Source organism: Dendropsophus ebraccatus, chromosome 11 (genome assembly GCF_027789765.1).
Source record: "Dendropsophus ebraccatus isolate aDenEbr1 chromosome 11, aDenEbr1.pat, whole genome shotgun sequence".
Taxonomy (NCBI): domain Eukaryota; kingdom Metazoa; phylum Chordata; class Amphibia; order Anura; family Hylidae; genus Dendropsophus; species Dendropsophus ebraccatus.
This window is the reverse complement of record NC_091464.1, coordinates 48,953,561-48,965,765: the sequence shown is the minus strand read 5'-3', so window position 1 is coordinate 48,965,765 and position 12,205 is coordinate 48,953,561. Positions and strand designations below refer to the sequence as shown.

The 12,205-nt window shown below is 42.1% G+C and overlaps 1 protein-coding gene across 1 annotated transcript in view; it reads left to right on the top strand.

Moving 5' to 3' along the window:
* LOC138767886 (LHFPL tetraspan subfamily member 7 protein-like) overlaps positions 1 to 12,205 on the top strand; it is a 139,954-nt gene that overhangs the window by 66,898 nt on the left and 60,851 nt on the right. The window lies entirely within an intron of this gene.

The following is a 12,205-nucleotide window of genomic DNA, read 5'->3' as shown; positions in this document are numbered from 1 at the left end:
AGTTCACTGTTTTTTCATGTTACATTTTTTAGAATGCTATATTCTAAATATCATCTGACATTAAAAAGTGTCACTGAGGAAATTGTGAGCATCCTATATCTTTCTTATACTTCGGGTAATGGATGTGGAATCGGAGCTTAAAGGGGTTATACAGTTTCAGCACTTGAAGCGTATTCTTTATATAATTAACAGTTATACAATTTTCCAATATACTTTCTGTATCAATTCCTTATTTTTCAAGATCTCTGCTTAGTGACCTTCAATAGGAACTATGTTGACTTCCAGTGCATACAAATTTGTCCTGGTCATGTGATCACACACATTTGCCTTTTAAAAGACTCTGCTCTGATACCTCTATTCTGCTGGAAGTAAACAATAACGTTTTTACTGAGTGACAGCAAGCAGAAATCTTAAAAACTACCAGGAATTGGTATATTGGAAAATCACATATCTTTTAACGTAAAAAAACCCCCCAAAACTTTTAACGTAAAAAAAACCCCCAAAACTTTATTTGCTGAAACTCTACTACTGCTGCTTGCAATGCTTACTTTGCTTTTCCGCATATCCACTATTTATCTTGTTAGGATATTGCTGATTGGGTTGGTAACTTGATATGAATACAGGTCTCTAAGCAGCATCATTTCCCTGAAAAAATCTATTAATACTGTAGGTGAGAATCTTTTTAATATGTTAACACTAGATAGTGAACACCTGTAGTACCAGACATAGCCTACCGACTAGAGTGGCGGTGATTCTGCAAAAAAAAAAGACATTACATTACAACATTAAAACTGCACAGGAATGGGCAGAGGATAAAGCAAAGAGACTTACCTTCATCCTCAGCGTCTCCTAAGCAATAGGGGCCTATAAGAAGGTTAGATTCGTCTGACTGGCTCTTTAAGGAAATTCCATCTTCAGCAAAAGAGAGACCAAGACAGAAGACAGGAAATGGGGAGTGGGGATTAGTGTTATGCACAGGAAAGAACCCTAACTGTATGCATGCAACCTGAGCTTGTCTGCCTCCTCCACATTTTGTCTGAAAGGTAAATCAAGGCTTCCCTCATACCTCTGACTACACACAACATATATAGTTTCTCCAAAGTGTTTAGCAGTATTGCAGACTGTAACTTAATATAGTGAATGATAAGTTTATACATGTACAAGAGTTGTAAGTACTCATTTCCAAGCCAGATGTATTGCTTGTCCTTTCTGTCCTCATAGAGTCGAGCAATTCTCTAGTGTGTAGTGCATGTCACATAGGTTACAGTGGATTGCAGACTCTTGTTCTGTATGGTTTTGACATTTGACATGAAGCAGGCTTCTGTGTTTCAGGCTAAGCATTAACCTATACTTACAAGCTCCTTGAGATATTGTTAGCTATGTAGAATAAATTAACCATAATTACTGTTTTGAATCTTTTTCCTGCTGTTGTTGTGTCTCATTGTGTGAGTTTTTTGTAAGGTGCTCAGTTGGCACCCATTCAGTGCCTATTTCCTGTGCTAATTTTATAATATTTAGGCAGTTTTTATTTTATATGAATAAAGGAGTTTTCTTAAAGGGGTATTCCGCTCTAACATAACTTTTCATATGTTGCTGCTTATGGTGAGACTGACAATTTCTTCCATACTTGTTATTATCTATTTAGTCTCCTTCCCCCAGTTCTGAGCTGCTGCTTTCTGCTGAAGACACAAAATACTGTGTGAGCTTTTCTCTCTGTCTCCCCCCCCTCCTCCCTCCCTTCTGAGACGGCTAATGTAAACATGCACTGGGGCCTCCCGCTGAGGGTAGAAGTAGGTGGTAGTATTGGGTAGGACCCGGGTAGCCAGTTGCCAGATGTTAGGTCACGGTATTGGCATGAGGGGAGCTAACTAACCCACTGGATCCTGACCATGCGGGGCCCGAGCAATTCTTTGTTGTCCCTAGTCAAGGCACCAATAACTAGACCAATGCCAGGGTTCAGAAACAACGGTAGTTGTGCGTTTATTATAACGGAGGTAACCAATAGCTACAGTCTCTCTGGATGCAACCAGGATTGAGGCAGACTTGAATATAACTGAGGAATGGGTGATGCTGCAATAGGCTGTGATGGTAGCGTTACTTGAACTGAGAAGACTGAATGATGGGAGTAGTAGTGCCAGAGATATGATACTGGGCGGAATGGATTGAACTGAATACTTGCTGTTGATGAGAATAGATGATGAGAAGAGTAATGACTGAAGAACGACACCCAGATCTTTGCTGAAGATGAGAATCTTGGAGAATCTTGAAAATGAGGAAGGTGCCGACTGGACTGGAGTACTTCTGGGTAGCACTGGAGCTGGTACCGCGGAGTTGCGGCCTTGTACCACAAGAGCAGCAGAGCACACACCCTTCCCTCTTGAAGGTAGAGGGAAGACTACCCAACCTCCTCCCTTGAGGGTAGAGAGAAGACTACTGAGGTAGGAAGTGACACAGTATCCCCAGCCAAAGCTCGACGGCTATTGGGGTTACTATGGCAGCCGGGAAAAGTCACTTGCATCATCACACCATTGAACACTGATAAATGAATGTGCATAAAGAAATAAATGAAATATCAGACCTGAATACTGAGAGGGGTGACATAACATACACAGTTTGCAGTGGACTACACCGAAAACTCATATGGGGAACCCCACTTAATCAAAGTAAACTCAGACATTAATTAATCAAAATATATGTTTATTAAATCAATCACAGAAAAAACAACACTAAAAACAAGACCTGGGGAGGTGGGAGACCAAGTTGCTGGGACAAGTTATTTAAAGTTCCAGTGCATCCATATACAATATGTTGTAAACTCAATATTATAATTCATCCAGCATAACCTGCATGATAAAGTGCCAGTGCAATTGCTACAGTACGCTGATAAGAATCACATATAAATAGACAAATACATATGGATGATAAAATCATTACCAAACTATAACACAGGTCCCAGTCCACTAGTCCCCCACCTCACACTCCAACGCCGTTTCGCTCTCCAAGCTTCGCCAGGGAGTGAGACTATCTTTCCAGAACAGGAATAACCATACTTATAAAGATGCAGACACAAAATTACAGACAAATACTCTGTTCTGGGACACTGCAAACTAGTCCCTGGCCAGCTGTATCTGCAACTTTGTAATGCTGGGAGGGTTATTCTGAGGTCAAGTTGCTGATGAACTTAGCATTGCAAAGAAAATCATTTTGCGATCGTTTTGTGATCGCTTAAGCCTATATCGCACATAGGTAAAATTGGTGAATGACTGTTTACATGGAACGATCTGAAAATTTTTTGCGAACGACGATTTTAGAACATGTTGTAAGATCAAAATGAACAATTTCTCGCTCGTCGCTTGATAGTTCGCTGCGTTTACACGTACAATTATCACTCGAATTTGAATTGTTATCGTGCAAATTCGCACGATAGTTCCGTGTAAACGCAGCATTACATAGCACACTTGACTTAATCCTCCAGAAAGGTGATAACTGTCTGATCATAGGGGCTTTAACTGCTGTGAGCCTCTACCATCTTGAGAAAGGGGACCTGAGGTTGCTGTCAGAACAGACACATGTGCATTGATGCTGCATTCACTCTCTATGGGGCTGCCAGAGATAACCAAGTGCAGCATTTGGTGACCTCCTTGGCTCCCATAGAGAACTGATTGTGCTGCAATACACATGTGCATCCCACAACTCTATTCTGATGGGAGACTTGGGACTCCAAGTCCTATCTATTGGCCCTCCTGCCATAAGAGTTATTTCTTATCTTGAGGATAGGGAAAAATTCAGACAATTGAGCTATACTGTAGTGATAGGGATATTTGTACGGTGTTGCAAATTATGATATATATATATATATATATATATATATATATATATATATATATATATATCATATGTTTGCAGGCTAGAAACTATTATTACTAGAATTAAAAGCGGAGACTCAAATGCTGAAGTGTTGTATGAACAATGTGGTTATTTTAGAGAGCTGCAGATTTATGCCGGCACCATCAGAATATACAGTATAATAAAACAGTACAGTAATATATATTACGGTAGTATGCAGTAAGATATAATACATACAGCATAATATTACTGTAACAGCTATTACTACTATATATTGATTAAATATTACCCTAATGCCAAACAAAACACACTGTACCCACTGGTGTTACCAATAAACACCATGACCGCTATTAATAATAATACTAAATAATATTACCCCCATACTGTTACTGTATAAAAACCTCTAGTCCAGTTTTACCAACATACAGTGACATGGTGTAGTGGTAGATGCCAGTCAAGCACAGGAACTCTGTAGACCAAGTGAATACAATGCAGTTACATCTAGTGACTTATAGATGGCATCTCTGGAGTCATCTCAACCCTGTGGTGGGATGCAGTAACATCTTGGCACTACCTGTGCCTAAATATGCTGATATCCTGTGCTCTAGCCCAAAGTGACCTGGCAGGACAGGATAGGTTTCAAGTTTCTCCAGCTCAGTGCCATGATACCCTCAGGGCTTCTTTGGAGCTGTGGGCCCAAGGCATCTGCCCAGATTTCTCCCCCTCTAATGCCAGCCTGGTTCTGCACACAGCTGCCACAGTTCATTGCACTGGTTAAGAGGAAAATAATACAAACAGAGCCCAGAGCCTGGTGGCACATAAAGTGTAATGGCTGTGACAATGACTTAGCAGCCGGGCACACAGGCAGCCTTTATATGTATTTATGGCTCTCTATTCTGCACTGACTTACGGAGAGGTGCCCTGTACAGACCCGCAGCAGATGGCTAACTCTGCTCAGGCGTTTAATGGTCTGAATTACTCTTGGATGCTCTTGCAGAGAACAGCTTTGTAAGAACGCCCTGACACTCTGTTGGCAGGCATAATAAAGCCGGAGCGAGCGCTGCTTTGTATATACCCTCGAGTGCAACTTCAAAAAAACCTTCTTAGGATCTCATCTCGCTCAGCTCATACAAAGAGCATGTCTCGATATGACAGCATGTGATTCGCCGTCCCTCATTTTTACATCTTTCTAGAAAGGCATTGCAAATTTGCCCTTTAATATCGATAAGTCTTTTAGTTCTTTTTCTTGAAGTGAAAAAATTTCTTCCTGCCATGTAGGACGTATGCATTTGTCAGGGTAAGTAGGAAAGGAAGAGCTGGAATCATTTACATGTAAAGTAGAAGACAGCTAATGAATTTTCAATGATTTATCAAAGAACGGTGTACGGGTATAGTAGACTGATCATCAGTGACTGATCCCATCCCACCTTACAGTTTTCGAGTGGCAGTTCGGGAAGTGAAACCAGCAAAATTATTGGATGTGGAGGACGAGGCCACTTTTGCTTTTGACAAATCCTTGTACACAGTCCCATGTCCAAGAAATAAAAAGAAATTAACAAGCAAGAGCAGCAGAGTAAATATATACATGTAGCTAATGGACTGAACATAGTCACTAGTTCACTGCATTCAGTCAATTAAACTCAATGGGCTTATTGCCAGTAAATCACAGCATACCATTTTGACAAAAAGCCAGCATATATCTCTGAAATTCACAGCCGATATGCAAATAAAAAGCTGGCTAGTCATTGGGGCATGAATGCCAGCCAGTCACTGTATGCAGGGTTAGCACATAGCCTATGACTCTGACCAGTCCGCGTCCCTGGCTTCCTGACTGTACTGCTCAGCGCTATCTTATGAGAGAGCATTCAGCGTATGACACTGACTGGACGCATGCTGTGTGTTAACCTGCGTGCAGTGAATTGATGTGTGGTGTTCTGGGGCTAAGAAACTAAAAAATGCATCACTGATGACTAGGTGAGCCTCCTGGTCTCCATACCTTTATCTGCTGACAGGTCCACTTTAAGAGTGTTCTGTTGTGTCATACAAGTGGATTCATTGATGTTATTTGACTGTATTAAAGTAGTTGTTTTATTCCAAGAAAAAATCTTTTGATATTTTATAAAACACATCAAAAGTTTCCATTGGTCAAAGTCTGGGTGCTGAGACCCCCACCAAATGCTAGAATGAGTGGGGAGAAGCTTATATCTAAGCCCTTCTCTCCTTGTCTCTCTGCTCAATGCAGGAAACAGGTTCTGTAAAAAGTCTATGGAGCATGTGCTGGAAAGAAGAGAGAGATACGCTTATCTGAGTGCTTCTCTCCAAACCTCCTTGATGCTGGAGGCGTATTGTATAAAGTCTTTGGGGTCCATCTCCTGTATTTAGGGGGAAGCAGGGAGAGAACTGCTAAACCGTGTGAGTTTCCTGACTTATTTTAGGATTTGGGGTCTCAGCACCCAGACTATGACCAGTCAAAACTTTTTACATGCCTTTTTTTCTTAAATGACAGAGGCACCGAAACATAAGCAAACATTAAAAGGGGATTTTTTTTCCAAATCAACTGGCTTTAAAATTACAGTATACAGATTTGTAAATAGCTTCTATTTAAAAAAATTCCAGTCTTCCAATGCTTATCAGCTGCTACATGTTCTGCAGGAAGTGGTGTATTCTTCCCAGTCTGAAACATTGCTCTCTGTTGACATATCTGTCCATGGTTTTCCATGAGGATTTACTACTGTTCTGGACAGTTCCTCACTTGGACAGAGTTGGCAGCAGAGAGCACTGTGTGAGATTGGAAAGAATACACAACTTCCTGCATGACATACAGCAGCTGATATGTACTGGAAGACATGAGATTTTTTTAAAGCTGGGTTATCATAAAATGTTAATATATGTAATTAAGAGAAAGAGAGTTAAAGGGCTTCCTCACCTTAAGATACTGAGTATATTAAGGCCCCTAGGAACCATGATTGTGGTGGGATCCACAATTTGTGTATCAGACTTTGTTATTGACTGCAGTGTACATTTTCCTCAAGAACTGAAGACTGTGAAATGTGAACAGGGTCTGTATAGAACATCAATATTTGATATCATTTGGCTACACAGTATACTTTTATCCAGATTACCATGGATACCAGTTTGTACTGTATTTTATCACTTCATTAGAAATTAATAGTAAATTGTGATATTACGTATGCGGCTCCACTGGGATCTCCTTCATAAGAATCCTTTGCCATCACTGTGTAGTAGGACATCACAGAACCTATATATAATATATTTTATATGATTTCTGCATGCTAGGTGCGGCATCCTGGCAGAACACAGATGAATATGGCCATGGTGTAAATCTCATAAATCGTGATGTCACAGTACTTTGTGCCAAATGACAAACTCAGAACGGCTGCATTTTGAGCTCTGCCACTTTATTGGGTATGGTTAGGAGCCATGTTATTTATATGCACAGTGGATGGGAAATATCCATATATGTTTTTCTTATAAACTAGAAGAGCACCATCTTGTGGTAATGTTTTGTAGAACAATATTCATACTTGCCATCCAACATGTCAGAATATGTATACAGTATATTCCCACCAGTAGAATGAAAGATCAGAGTACAGTATGGTAATTCTTTATAGCTGAACCTATTATAGAGTACTTTACAGACCATTGAGTGCCAGCCACACACGTGCTTATATAGGGTACACCTCAGGTAGACCTCAGCAGTGCTGCAGCCAAAGGCATTCCTCCATAGGCACATTAGATATTTGTACACTTGGAGAATCAGCTAGTTTAATCAGATTTACAGTGTTTAAGCTCAGTGAACGACATTTTTCATGCAGTTAGAACCATTTACTTCTCCTCTCGTATATAAGAAGCACTGTAGATTACTGTGTGTTCTACGCAGTGAAATTAACTTGAGTTTCATTAGGAATCAATATAGATGGCAGCCTGTGTCATAACTACGTGGAAAGAAATATAAGACCTTGACATTATAGTTTTATTTAGTTTTATTGCATAGTTTAAGGAGGTTCAGTTTACAATACTCATTGTCATTCATCTTTCTGTAGAATTCTGTAGAGTTAATAAGGGGGGAGCGGGTTATCTGTTCAGGATCCTCATTTATTTACTAGAATGAAGAGTGGTTACAAAGAGCGTCTTTTTCTTTGGAGGACCTGTCTTGTCCTGTATGTAGTAAATGGTTTGGGCAGCATGGCACCCCCAGTGTCCTGTTGTTGTGTCGCTGGTGTACCCCGCTGACTGCAGCGTCTCCACTTCCGAGATAAACTCATCTCAGGAGTGACTGCCAGCTCCGCCAATCACTGTCCGCCGTGCTGTCCCATCTCAACCAGTAGATCTGATTGAGCGGGCTGTCACACCCCAGAAGTAAATGGATCCATGCCTGTTGGTGCACAGACACACCAGCACCAGATTTTGACAGGGTGCTGCTGTATCTGATCCTCGGAAGGCATAATTGTAATGTGAATTGTGCCCTTACCTGTATATATTACAAATTATTAGTCAAATACAAATGATCACATCTGGCCATATGTTAGACTCTAACCTTTACATCTACAGCCACCTTAGGAGTGACATGTTCTTGGTAATGATGGGTACAATTAAAGTTGTACCTTAAGCAGGGGCATAGCTAGGGGTTCAGCCTAGGGGGGGCGAGTGAGTCTGAGTGGGCCCCTAACCGATTATGTTACCCATAGGGAACCTTGGGCAGACGACAATGTTTTCTGAATAACAAAGGCTATATTCTACTACATTACTCATAGTGAATAAGGATTGAGAAAAGTTATAGAGGCTTCTACATTTCACATATAGAACCATGTAAAAATTAAAAGGGTTATCTAAGGTTAGAAAAACATAGCTGCTTTCTTGCAGAAATAGCACCACTACCTATCTTCTATCTATCTATTTCCTATCTATCTCCTAGCATCCATCTATCTATCTATCTATCTATCTATCTATCTATCTATCTATCTATCTATCTATCTATCTAAAATAGTGGGTGGCAAAATCCAGCACACCCAACCCTTATCTCTACCTACTTTATCTGTTGTTGGACAGTTGGGAGGCTGCCATATGGGACACGGAACGACCGATCTCTGAAAGGTTCATCCCGGATGATCTTTAGCGCCGCAGAGTTCTGATTTGGGCACATCAGTGCTCGCCCGCATCAGAACTCCCCACAGCTTACTATGAAGTGTGCGGCCAGATCCGCTCACTGCATAGTGTGCACTGACAGGGTTTTCCGCAGCCGCTATTCAGTGAATAGCGGCTGCGGAAAACTGACATGTCAGGTTTTTTATGGCGCCGCGAGAGATCCTGGCCGGAGCGTATATGATGTGTATACACTCTGGCCGGGATCCCTTCAGCCTGCAGCACTACATAAGTTCAGTGGAAATCACGGCCGTTGTAACAATGGCCGTGATTTCCATGGAATTTACGTAGTGTGAACATAGCCTAAGGGGAGGTAAAAGAGGGAGATAACAAACTGGAGGTGGCACTGTTGGGGCACAGATAGGACACATTGGGGGAGATTTATCAAAGGGTGTAAAATTTAGACTGGTGCAAACTACCCACAGCAACCAATCACAGCTCAGTTTTAGGCAGTGCTGAAAGGAAAGAGGAGCTGTGATTGGTTGCTGTGGGCAGTTTGCACCAGTCTAAATTTTACACCCTTTGATAAATCTCCCCCATTGTCTGTTGCTGTTTAGGGGGTAGATGAATAAAAGGAACCACCATGCTGCACTGAGCTCTGCACAGGGGAGGGGGGCAAAGTTATTGGCAGAAACGAATAAACTTAAAGTGACTGTACCACCAGGCCCAGGCTGAAGCACTGGAGGCGGGCTGACCCACCCTTAGTGGGAAGAAACTCAAGCCCCTCCATGACATGACTCCATTAGAATCAATGGAACCCTATCATAGAGGGGCTAGGTTTTCCTCCCACTAAGGGCTGGTCGGCCCGCCTCCAGTGCTTCAGCCTGAGCCTGGTGGTACAGTCACTTTAAAACCAGTTGACTGAAGCTGCTGCCTGTACAGAGATGTCCAGGCTCCAGCATCAGGAGGGGCTCTCTGTACTTCCCCTCATTTAGTCTGCCCTCTACAACTTCCAGCACACAGCAGCAGCCTGACTGACAAACAGATGAAGATGATCACTCACTGTCAGCTGCTGCTGCTCCTCTTCACAATCCCTGGCAGCCATCCAGTTGCAGGATCCCTCGGCTCCTGTCATCACATGGCTGCCCCTCCTCCCCTCCTCCCCTCCCTATGCAGAGCAGTGTGTAGCTGAGGGGGAGGAGCTACAGTGTGCTGTGCAACATATGAGGAAACAGGAAGAGAGGAGAGAGCAGATCATCCCCAGCCAGGGGCAGCATCAGGTGACTGAGTGGGGCCCCCAGGAGCAGGGGGCCCGCACCTGTCGGGCGCTGATGCCGTCTGGGGGCCCCTACAGACGTGTTTGTATGTGACAATAGCTTCTGCAGACAGCATTGACCGTCTGGGACCTCAGTGGGCCCCTGCCAGTGTGGGCCCAGGGGCCACCGCCCCCCTTGCCCCCTCCTAATTTCGCTTCTGACCTTAAGTAATACAAATCCATATCTATTAAGACGCTTGACCAAAGTGCTACAAAAGTCTGAAATTCTATAAAGTGTAGCGATAAATGATGACCTCAGTATTTACTGGATAGTCTACAAATAATCCAGATACATTCCTGTGTATAATCTTGGATATTAGCTCTTAGAAGAACCGTATTGATGTAGAATCAGATTTTCCCAAGTGCACAGATTTGTCAGAAATAGTAAAATGCTTATTTCTCCACTAAATGTCAAAGAAGCGGTGACTAAAAGCCTCTGTGTTTTATGGCTGAAATTCTGGAAATTGTCTTTCCCAGCGGAAATTGGATTTTACAGAGAAGTGATTTGTATGTGACAGTGAGCAGCGCAGTATGATCATCTAGTATACATCTCATAACTTACACCTGAGCCTCATACAGTGAAAAAGACATGACGTCCAGTATATGATGTCTGTTATAACTTGAATGGCAGCTGCATTGACTTGAAAGTCAGAACAATCTCAGGTCACTGTCAGACAGATTCTAAAATCCATGTTGGTAGAATGAGGCCTTTGGCTACTTGTACCTTCAGATAGCTGCTTTTTATCCAAGATCTGTCCTGGGGTCCGTTCAGCAGGTGATGCAGTTTTTGTCCTAAAAAAACAACTTTTACATTTGCAGCCCTGTGTCAAATTGATGTGGCCTAGAGTATCTGTGCCTAACCTTGCACCACCCCTCCGTCCCTCCTCCTCACCCTCTTTACCATTAGGAATGGCCCTGATAGAATTTCTTCTATTCCTCACTTGTCTAAACACTGCACAGATGCCTTAACGATCCAGCCCATGTGCCATGCTCACACAGGTGAGGAATAGGAGAAAATCTGCCTGAAGCATTTCTAATGATGAAGAGAGCGGGGAGGAGGGACAGAGAGGTTGTGCCAGCCTAATGCACAGACACTCTAGGCAACGCCAATTTGACACAGGGCTGCAACTTTAAAAGTTGTTTTTAAGGACAATACCTGCCGACAATCACCTGCCGAACAGACCCCAGGACAGATCTTGGATTAAAAGCAGCTATTTGAAGGTACAAGTGGTTTGTGGGGGTCAGATTGTGGGTACAGAGTCACTTTAAGGTGTTTTTCATACAGGGACCTCAATTTTGGAAAAAAAAACTGCAGACATGTAAAGGAAGCCTTTTTGGGTAAAAAGAAAGCAGTCTATTATATATTGGGTGTAGTTGAAAACTACACTAGCAAATGCATCATATATATTGGCAGAGCTGTGAGTACATATCTGCTTATTGGCACACAGAGTCAGTTCCTCTTCTGTATAGTGTCTCTTTATGGTCTTCATGTGTGGGAACATATTGAAATATTTATTAAATTTTTTCAAAGAAAACAAAAACAAGAGTATTCATTAATAGTACAAGCCATTGTCATCAAACAATAACAGTATAGGAAGGCACTTAAAAGCCGAAGTATGGCTTCTATAACACTAACAAGTGAATTATACTTAATAGATAAACCCGCCCAATTAAGAGCGGCAGCGAACATAATAGGAACTCAGGCAATACCAAAGTAGCAGCAACATAGGAAAACATATATCTCAGACAAGAAACCAAGACAAGGGAAAAGCACAGGAGGAAAATTGGGGTTTGGGAGGGGAAGATTTCTGGACTCATAAGTTTAATCTAATTAACGTGTGTACACAGACCTGGTACAGTATGCATCCAAATGAGTCGAAAAGGGTGACTTTATTAATAAGTATGCAAAAAAAGAGCCTGTGGAGCCTCATTTAGGAGTCT